Source organism: Cygnus olor, chromosome 1, assembly GCF_009769625.2.
Source record: "Cygnus olor isolate bCygOlo1 chromosome 1, bCygOlo1.pri.v2, whole genome shotgun sequence".
Taxonomy (NCBI): Eukaryota; Metazoa; Chordata; class Aves; order Anseriformes; family Anatidae; genus Cygnus; species Cygnus olor.
In genome coordinates, this window is record NC_049169.1 from 20,016,924 (window position 1) to 20,027,980 (window position 11,057).

General features: G+C 37.6%; 1 long non-coding RNA gene across 1 annotated transcript; it reads right to left on the bottom strand.

Annotated features, from left to right (window-relative positions):
* Window positions 1-282: 282 nt before the first annotated feature.
* On the bottom strand, window positions 283-6,924 carry LOC121064101. The gene is made up of 3 exons (XR_005816339.1): window positions 6,828-6,924; window positions 5,789-5,892; window positions 283-445 (listed from the first exon to the last, which is right to left on the bottom strand). It is a non-coding gene; the product is annotated as an uncharacterized LOC121064101 (long non-coding RNA).
* Between the last annotated feature and the right edge of the window lie 4,133 nt (window positions 6,925-11,057).

Here is an 11,057-nt window from a genome sequence, read left to right on the forward strand (position 1 = left end):
TAAAGTAAGACATCTGACTGGAATTAATTGCTTCTTTAGAAACATGGATCCCTGATGTCTTTTGCTTTTATAAAAAATCCTTTTGTTACAGTGTAATTCTGAGAGCCTTGGAATTTCCAGGTGAACCTTGGGTTCCAGTTTGGCTGGACATTTATGGAGATGGATTTACTCTGAAAAAATTGAGACATTTTATTTATTTATTTATTTAAAGTACCTTTTAAAAGGTAATGGACATGAATTTTGCTTGGTACTTACACAAAGTGAAAAATAAGAGTATCCTTGCTTTTATTAAGTATTTCTTTGCAGTAGTGGTAAAAACTGTTTTAGAGTTATTTTCAGTCGTTTCTTCACATCTCCCCTAATGGGTGTGTTTTCCCACCTTCTAGGCGTGGTTGAGCAATGACAACACAAACCAACAGGCTCACTATTTTATTTTTCATGAGATCTGAAAAGGACAGAATAAATCAGATTAAATCAAAGAGGCCTCCTTTCCCATTCGCAAGATGGGGCAGTTGTGCAAAGTAATTCTCTTCACATGGTATGACTAAGAAATCTTCCTTTGGCTTGTCCTACCACAGTGTTTCCAGTGGCATACTAGGCACGAATTCTTTAATATGGAGTCTTCACAGAGGGTAACCTCTGGAGTTTCCTCTCATTGCCTTGGGATATATCAGCTGGTGTATCAAATGATCCAATCTCTGTGAACCTCCACCTTACAGCACCGTATAGGGTTACTCACAGGCAGAGTGGATTACCAAACTTTTAGCATAGTCTCTGTGATGCTCCTGTTAACAATCATTGGATCATTAAAATTTTCCTAAGAAATTCTTTACTCAGAGAGTGGTGAGGCACTGGAACAAGTTGCCCAGAGAAGCTGTGGATGTTCCATCCCTGGAAGTGTTCAAGGCCAGGTTGGATGGGGCTTTGAGCAACCTGATCTAGTGGGAGGTGTCCCTGCCCATGGCAGGGGGCTTGGAATTAGATGATCCTTAAGCCATTCTAATCCAAGCCATTCTAAGATTCTATGATTCTATGAAAATTAGAATGGTGAAAGAAATCAATGTGCTACTCTTCACCTTGACCATGGAGCTGCTGCCTTCAAACCAAACAGTTTGTCCTAACAGACCATTTGATATATGTAGAAAGCAGCCATGGGAACATTTACAGAACTCTTAATGTATCTGTGAACAGTGGCAGGAAGCCTGATTATGAGTAAGAGCATAGAAGTTAATAAGGGAGAAAAAAAGGAAAAGGGAACAATGCAGAAATAAGAATGTAGAAAGAGTATTTGGTACAAATTTAATGTTTTAGTACAAATCACTGGGACTATAATGAAAGTTGTCAAACCTTCTAAATTATGAACCAGAGTATTTAAGGTAAATTTTTTAATTATTTCCAGCAGTGCCAAAGAAATACTGAAGTGATTTTGTGCTGAAATGGAAGGTGGATAGACTGGTAAATTTGGACACTTTTTAAACAAAAGTTATTTATTTGGAAATTTGTTAAGGTATTTCTGATTTCTACTTGTGTGTTGTTAACTACAACTAAAAAAGTCTTCTATTTTAAAAACATATTAACCCAAACTGATTTTAAATTATGCAAACACTAATTTTGTCATCTGAGTTAATGTAACAAAGCTGATTTTTAATTTTTGGTGGAACCCCAGAAAGAATTACTTGAGATTTAAATACAAACTTTTCTTATCTGTCTTATCTGATGTTCACAAATACCAGTGGAAATTTAATACTTTTCTAAGAAATAGTGTTATAGAATATTCTACAACATTACAAAAGCTGTTGGAGTTGATTTCATGTTTTTGTTTGTTTTTTTTTTTTTTTTGTTTGTTTGTTTGTTTTTGTTTTTTGTTTGTGTGTGTGTTTTTAATAAAATAAAATAAAATAAAATAAAATAAAATAAAATAAAATAAAATAAAATAAAATAAAGGAGGGTCTAAAGACCATATTTCAGACTGTCTTCAGTAAAAAATAATTTAAAAAATGTTGTCAGCTTGGTTCAGAAGAGCTGTCAAAAAGTATGAGCAACACTTTTCAAGTGGTTACTTAGTTTGCAATTTCAGTAGCTATTGAGGGTTCTGATTAAGATCCAAACTTGGTGATGAAAAATCAACTTTGCCATAAATTCAAATACATCAGGGTCCAAGAGGTTTGTGGTGCTAAATTCAAATATCAGAATGAAGATTCATCTTTAAATCTGAATAAAGCTTCTAAGGTCTGGTTGACATCTCATAGTACTGTCAATAGGGAGTGACTTCATAATGCACTAATATAAAAGGTAAACTGAATGTGCTAAAGTAAAATCAGTGTAATGTCAAGAGAATTGGGTGGTTTTCTACATGAAGGCTTAAATAATTCATTTTCTTTTTCCATTTTTGACATCTCAGTCCAACTCAGGCAAAAATGTCGGCTGAGAAGACAGCTACACTAGGTAGGTAGCCAATTAAAACAAACTTTCATAAAAGAGCAGGATGATTTTTCAGGACAGGCAATGTTATTTTGTGAACACCAATATAACTTCCTAAATGTCTCACAGATGCAGTCTGAAAGAAATTGCATCCCCCTCCTAGTAAAAATATCTTAGCCACCTCAAAGAAGAGACCATCTGGAGGCTTACTCACTTTGGGAGATGCTGAGTTAATTGAGTGAAAGTCCAAATAACTCTTCAGGAAAGACATACTGAAGATTAGCACTAGACTCTAAAGTGATTTAAAGTAATGTATCTCCAAGTGAATTTGTTTCAGTATTGCTATTACTTAATTACCACATTATCCCCATACTGGGAATCCTAGCCATAGATCAGAGCTTATTTTGTAAGGAATTTGCTAAGTACTGTTATGTGGATAAAAGTCAGTCAAATACAGTAGTATTTCAATAATAAAATCGATACCATTAGGTAAAATTATTTTCTAGTAGATGGATTTCCCCTGACAACTCTTGTTTTCAGACTTGAGCAGGTAAGGTAGTTTAAGAAAATAATATTCATAAAGTCTCTGAAATTATGTCTGAATTAAGACATATGACTCCCATTAAAATCAACAAAAAGTTTCCAGCCCAGTGTCTACATGCTGCTTTGAAAATCAAAGAGCAGTGGCTGAAGCATCAGAGTATTAGACAGTTTAATCTACACGATTTTCATTAGATTTGATATAAGTCATATAGATCAACAAAATGTTCCTAAGAGAGGCCAGGAGATGAAATGTATATCAGGTCAACTATTGGTCAATCATTGAATCATGGAATGACTTGGGTTGGAAGAGACCTTAAAGATAATCCAGTTTCAACCCCCCTGCCATTAGCAGGGATACCACCCACTAGATCAGCTTGCTCAGGGCTAACCTGAGTCTTGAGTCTAACCCGGTCTTGAACACCTCCAGGGATGGGACATCCACAACCTCTCTGGGCAACCTGTTCCAGTGCCTCACCACCCTCTGAATGAAGAATTTCCTCCTAACCTCTAGTCTAAATCTCCCTTCTTTTAGTTTAAAGCCATTCCCCCTTGTCCTGTTATTATCTGATTGAGAAAGGAGTAGCTCTCCATCTTTTTTGTAGGTCCCCGTTAAGTACTGAAAGGCTGCAATGAGGTCACCCTGCAGCCTTCTCTTCTTTATGCTGAGCAACCTCAGCTCTCTCAGCCTTTCTTTGTAGGAGAGGTGCTACAATACAGTGGCCAATACTTTTTAGTCTCTTCCCTAAATGTCAGGATGATGGGGCAGAGTGCAACCTCAATAAATTTGCATATAATACATAATTGGGAGGAGAGGTTGTTGGACTAAGTATGTGTTCCGCCACCCAGAGAGACCTCATCAGGCTGAACAAATGGGCCAAGAGGATCCTAATGAAGTTCAAGAAAAGGGAAATGTCAACTCCTGCACCTAGGAGGGAATAATCCCATATACTAATACAGTCGGGGGGCTGACTAACATGAAAGCAGCTTGGCAGAGAAAGACTTGGTAGTCTTCTTGGACACTAAGCTGATCATGAGCCATCAATGTGTCCTTGGGGTAAAGCAGGCCACAGCACTCCTGGGCTGCTTTAGGCAAGGCTGAGAAATAAACAAGATTTTCAAGTGGAGAGGTAGTGGCAAAAGGAATGTTCTTCCTCTCTTCTCCAAAGAGGTGACTCCATCTGCCTGAAGAAGAGTCCAGACTGTGACTGAACAGTGCAGCATGTGCATCCAGCAAAGATACTTGGGAATAATACAATATTAGCAGCTGCGTGGTTCTCACCTCTCCTGGCTGCTTTCCTTTGGGTTTGCTAATTGTGTTTGGGAACTGTTTTTTGTTTCCAGACCTGTCTGCATATTCAGAACTACCATTTGTCTGAAATGGTTGGAGAGCTTTTGGACTTCAAAGTGGCGATATGGTGTTGAGGGGATGTTGAGATCTTTCAGTCGAGACTTCTCTAGTGTCATTTAGACAATAAGCATATAGTCTGGATATTGTCCTATCTATTTTACAAATCACTCCTCAGGCTGCTGTAATCTCCGGCCTGGAACCTCATCAGCCCTGAGCATTGTACATCCCTTGTGTTTGCAACCTCTACCATAGGACTTAGAAAACAGTCTTCAGATTAACTGCTAGTGCAGAATCCATAGCTTCAATATCTCTTTCTGCCTAGCTCCTTATTTTACCACCTTGGCTTGTTATGGGGTATGGAAGAAGTAAGTTCTGCCATGCCACTTACATATTGCTCTTTTCTAATCTGAGATCCCTCTTTGTTCTTTTTTTTTCTTTTCTTAACATAGCAATTCCTCTTTCATTGGTTTTACCTTGAATAAGTTGAATTGATCTTGTCCTAGTGACTGAAGATTTTTACATCTCAAACCTTAGCCTCATCTCTTGAGCATGCCCTGCCTTCTCCAGTACTGTAGTGGTATTTCTTGTCTACATTCATTTACTCTTTGACTCTAGTGGAGCTGGGATTGTTAAGAATTGGGTAGATTATGCCCTTTCCAATTCATGTGAAGTTCATACCAAAATAAATAGGAGTTAGGAACATAAGTATATTTAAAAATATATGTCTTATTGCTTCTGGGTGATATCTAGAAACTGGCTTAGGAAAAGAGTTTCAAAAGTATATTCTATTTCCAAACTGTAATTCAGAAAATTCAGTTTCATCCTGTATATTTTAATAGCCTAACGGTTAACATAAGAATAGAAATTAAGAGAACAAAGTACAGTTGCCTTTGCTGCCTGGCAATGTTGAAACCAATGACAGCTATTAGCTCTAAAAGACTACTGTGCATGCTTTGCTGCGCACATTAAGGATGGCTGTTCCATAGAAGACCAAGAATATTTTCTCCAGTGAGTGAAGACTGTCTATAAAATGGATAGAGCAGTTAGAGCTTTCAGTTGGAGGAGGAGGGTGGCCCTACTTGCTGAAAACCCTCTGTTACTTCATTGTTTTCTACAGCAGTCTGAATGTGAAGCAAATTCTGTTTTTTTTTTTTTTTTCTTTTTTTTTTTTTTTTTTTTTTTTTTCAGTTTTAGCAATCTTCCAGGCTTTCTAGAATTGAAAGTGTTGCTTCTTAACTCATTTGGCTCATTCAAAAGGGGAAAATGCACAATTGGTACACTTATGGTACCTTTCTCTTGTCCCTTTCCCATTCTTCAGATAACCTATTTGTTGTTTTTTTTTTACCACTTGAATATTTTCAAGCAAGAACTGTGATGTCTTCTGTGTCCTGTACACTGTGTAGTACATATTTAGTACAGTGAGAAACAAGCAGAGTTAACAACACAATTCATTCAAAGAAAATCAAGACAACCTACCTGGGGTCCACAAGTGCAACCTCCTTTCCCCCAGCTCAGCTGTCTTCACGAGCTGGAAAGTGCTTCTGTGTTCATGTGTTCTGCTGAATGGCTGCAGTCTTAGTCTGTTGCCAAGACAAAAAAAAGACCATTTGAAATGCAATAAATTTTGCTTCTAAAGAAAACTTGGACACAAAAGTAGAAGATTAAATAGATAGGTCTTATATTGACTTGAGATCAGAAGAAAGGAAGTTTCTCTCTACCACTTAAACTCAAAATTTTATTTTAGTGATAACCCAGTGAAGCCAGTGAAGAGCTGTGACACCTATCAAGATAAACATTCATAAAGTTCAAGGACTTTGAAAGGTTTCATGTTAAAGGACTTGTATTTTGCTTCTTTGGACTCACGCAGACTGTGTAAATACAATAAAAGTGGCCAATAATTTATAGAATGGTGAAATGAAAGGAAATGAAAAGGAGCCATTATAAAAACCCAACCCAACCTAAACCAAACCAAATACAAACAAACAAACAAACAAAACAAACAAAACAAACAAACAAAAACAAATAAGCAAAGCCAAGAGGAAGAGAAAGAAGACTTAGAAATGGTAAGAGACCTGGTGACTTAGAAGGGGCAGGCTGGAAGAATGAGAGTTGTGAGGGTGAAAAGACATCAGAGAGGAAAAATAATATATAGTAGAACAGTCAGGGGTGGAGGAAGGAAGAAACAAGAAGGACAGTTTTTCAGAGAAGGAGAAAGTAAAGGCCAGAAAAAGTAGGAGATGGAAAAGAACAGAGAGGGATAGTAGGGGGACAAGGAGGAGTAGAGGAGGGAGAAAGTAGAGGAAGAAGGTGACCAAAAAGAAAGAAAGAACTGTGTGTTGTAACAGGAACAAGGGACTGAGAGATCTTGAAACAACAGAACTAATGGGAAAAAAAAAAAAAAAAAAAAAAAAAGAAAGGAATGAATTATAGGAAAAGTAGGAATGCTAAATGAGAAAATAATCAATAGAAAAATGAAGAAGGAAAGAAAACAGGTATCATGAAAGAGGTCCTCTACCTTCAAGTAATGGAATTTTAGATTCCAAAATTAAGGTAGGTAAACCTCACTTTACTATATGAAAAGATTTTTTTTTTTTTTTTTTTTTTTGTTGGGGGGGGGGGAGTTTTCGGGGTTATAGAAGAAACACAAGTATTTGTAGGAAATATAAAATATCATGACTTTCACAATTGTTGAGCCATGCTACATATTGCTTTCTAAAAATGCCAAAGTGGAAGAAATTGCATTGAGCTATTGTGTAGAAATTAGAAAAAGAAAACACAAAACTGGTATTTTATGACACAGATATGAAAGAATATTTTATGTATGCTATGACTCCCATATCTGTGAAAGCTATTGTGACTGGTGTCCACCCCTCACTTTATACATTACTCACTGTAAAGGATGATGTCACAGAAGGATTAGTTCTAATCCTGGATGAGAAAGCCTTGTGACGACTCAACAAGGAGTAGAAAAGAAGGAGCTAAATCAGCTTAAAGTCAGGCTTGATACGTTTGGATGGAATCAGCATTTTATGTATGTGGTGATGATCTGCACAGAACAACTCACACAGCTCCTGATGAATCTCAGTCTATGACTTTCCTATTCCTGACTCATGTTTTATCACGCTGCTGGCCCAGTTGTTGGCTGCCACTAACAGAAAATAGGAGACCATGCTCCATGATCAATACAAGGAAAAATTCAATTAACAACAGAGCTCTCATAGTGCATAGTCTCATAGTGCAAAGATCAGTGCAAAGAGCTAATCTATATACCTAGGGCAGATCTTCAGTTGTCATGTAGTAAGAAATGTAGCTGCTAGATAAAACAGCTTGAATTCCCAAGTTCCTTTGGTAGCCTTTGAGTCTTCCATCTAGCAGAGACACATGCATAGTATTAAGTCACCAAATTTGCTTACCTGCTGAATGATTGGCATGGATTCCCCTACTGGTTCTGCCTGGTTTTTTCAGTCTCAGTGCTCTGCTCAGTCAAGCTGAATGATGGCAAGAGAATAAGTCTTACTGGAAAGGATAGGTTTGCTATTTGTGTAGAAGCTATCTATGAGCCATGGAGCATCTTTGCAACAAGTCTTTTAGCCAGGCCTCACTTACATGGGAACAAGATGGGCAGTAAAGTGCTTAGGGCACCATTGTGTCAGTGGTATCTGAATCAGAAGCAAAAGGTGAGTGATTTGAGTGTTAAGTGGTCAATTCAAAGCACGCCTATCTATAATAACTAGTTTAGTACCGAAAAAATCTGTCTTGTACTGAAATGAAAGCAAACCATTTGCAGAGATTTATAGACCATTCAATTTAACATTTATTGGAAAAGCACCAGAATCCTGCTTGGGGAGGAAGCAAATGGAAAAATTACTTTGCAGCTCATCGTGGCTCTGACAGATATTTCCTTATTTATTTATTTTGAAAAGTATTACAGAAATGAGTGATAATTATTGTAGAAATTAGTTTCTGTTTCAGGGAGGCACCATTTAAAATCATTCTTTAGGTCTGAAACAGATTAAGAAACTGGGACTGATATATCTCATTGCAAAGTTTCTTTATTCACACTGTTGTTTTTAGTCTCAGAAACAATTGCCACCTGCAAGGTGTTGTTTAGGCAGAATGGATTTTTAAAAGACTTGCAGGTTTATTTCCAAAGCTTGCTAAATAGTGGGGGCTGCAATGAAACCTCTGTTTTGAAACTCCCAATTTAAAACTTTAAAAAGGAGGGCCAAATCTGCCTCAGATGTAAGTCCCCTAACATGGATGTAACAGTTGGAATGAATTTTGTCCATAATTTTCAGTGCTAGTTACTCAGCTTTTAAATGACTATTGCAAAGCTTGAAGGTGTAAGAAAAGAGTAAAGGAAGGATACTCTGGAAAAAAATGTGAATGAGAAAAATAACATTTTTCCTACTTATGAAGTGCACATATATAATATTTCACATTTGAAATATTGTATAAACTGGAAAAAGATATATACATAAATCAATGACAGTGGTTATATGACAGTTCTTTGTCATCCTTTACATAACAGCTTTGACATCTCAGTCACTTCCCAGCAGACAGTCGTCAATCCAACCGGGAAAACCACATCCCAACTAGAACAGTTTTGCATAGAGCAGCTACAGGTCTCAGCCTGAGGACAATAGGGAATCCCAGAACCCTGGGCACATGGAGAGGAAGTCAAGCTCTCCTCACATGCCCCCTTGACAGAAGATAACAGGCAAAGTCAGTCTGGTGACTGGTGATCCTTTTTTCATTACAAAAAGTTGTTCTGGCAGGGGGCTTCTCTTCCCTCTTCCCTCTTCCCTCTTCCCTCTTCCCTCTTCCCTCTTCCCTCTTCCCTCTTCCCTCTTCCCTCTTCCCTCTCTCCTCTTCCCTCTCTCCTCTTTCTTCTCTATTCAGTTGTAAAGTTTTTTTCTTTTCTCATCATGAGTTTCTGGCATTTGGGAGGAGATATCATGAATATTCATCAGGAACATGCAAATTTCTGTGACAGAATCTCATAATCCTTCCTATAAAGCTTTCTTAGATTACTGAACCACTGTCACTTGTCAAAGTGTGGAGGACAAAAGAAGAAAAACACTTCAAAATGACAGGTTTCTATGAATGGTCTGAAAGTGATTTTGGAGCACTGACACTGAAAAAAAAAAAAAAAAATCAAAACAAGAGCAGATCCAAAAAAAAAAAAAATTGCAGTTGATCTAATACAGACCTGAGGAAATTTTGGAAAAACTTGGTGTATTTAAGTATAATGATGATTCCCAAACCAACTACTCAGCTGCAGTTAAGACAATATAGTTACCTAAGTTCACCAGGGGCCTCTTTCTTTGATGTTAAACATTACTATTATGAGAATTAGTTCTCCGCAGCCCGTCTCACAATGCCCTAGTATGAGAAGCTCAGCAGCTGGTTCAACACCTGATCAAGTTTCAGAAATAGGATTTTTTCCTTTAACTCTCTCTTTAACTTGTAAAGCATCCTCAGAGTATTCCTAACAAACACTGAGAACAATGCACAGCTTGCAAAATGCAGTTAGGCATATTTTTTAAAGGAACCAGAAGGGAACTTGTGCATCTCTTCATAATATGGTAAGCATAGCATTTCTAATACAAAAACTGAAATTTGGTCGCTAGACCTTCCTCAGGTAGACTGAGAAAGTTCAAAGTCACATCTTTCACCTTTCATTCAAGCATTTTATCTACTTAGATTCAGGTTATTCTGTAGTGTTTTTTTTTATTTTTTTTATTTTTTTTCCATCTTCTGTTGAAACTGGAATATGTTACCAAAAAAAAAAAAAAGAAAAAAGAAAAGACTAATGAAATCAAAAAGAGGGAACAATAGGAAGTTCAATTCTGAAACTTAGGGGTTATAAAATAAACATCACAGGGAGGGAAAAAGAGTTCTTGGTTCTGTTTGACAGTTCCAAGAATGTTTGTTCACCTTATCCATGACTACTTAGTATCAAAACAGGAAGAGAAATGGATTTGAAATGCCATTAGAAGAGGAAAATGAAGCTGTACCTCATACTTTGAAATTTTTTCTTTCTTTGGTTAATAGAATTTTCATAGAATCACAGAATGGTTTGGATTGAAAGGAACCTTAAAGATCATCTAGTTCCAACCCCCCTTGCATGGGAAGGGACACTTCCCTCCAGGTCATATTGCCCAAAGCCCCATCCAACTTGCCTGTGAACACTTCCAGAGAATGGGACGTCCACAGCTTCTTTGGGCAACCTGTTCCAGTGCTTCACCACCCTCAGAGTAAAGAATTTTTTCTGAATATCTAATCTATATCTACCCTCTTTTAGTTTAAAACCATTCCTCCTTGTCTCATCACTACACTCCCTGATAAAGTGTCCCTATCCAGCTTTCCTGTAGGTCTCCTTTAGGTACTGGAAGGCCGTTATAAGGTTTTCCTGGAACCTTCTCTTCTCCAGGCTGAACAACCCTAACTCTCTCAGCCTGTCTTCATATGAGAGGTTCTCCAGCCCTCTGATCATCTTTGTGACCCTCCTCTGCACTCATTCTAATATGTCCATGTCCTTCTTGTGCTGGGGGCCCCAGAGCTGAACACAGTACTACAGGTGGGGTCTCATGAGAGCAGAGTAAAAGGGGAGAATCACCTCCCTTGACCTGCTCATCATGCTTTTTTTTGATGTAGCCCAGGATATGGTTGGCTTTCTGGGCTGAAAATGCACATTGCCAGTTCACAATAAGTTTTTCATCCACCAAAACCCCCGGGTCCT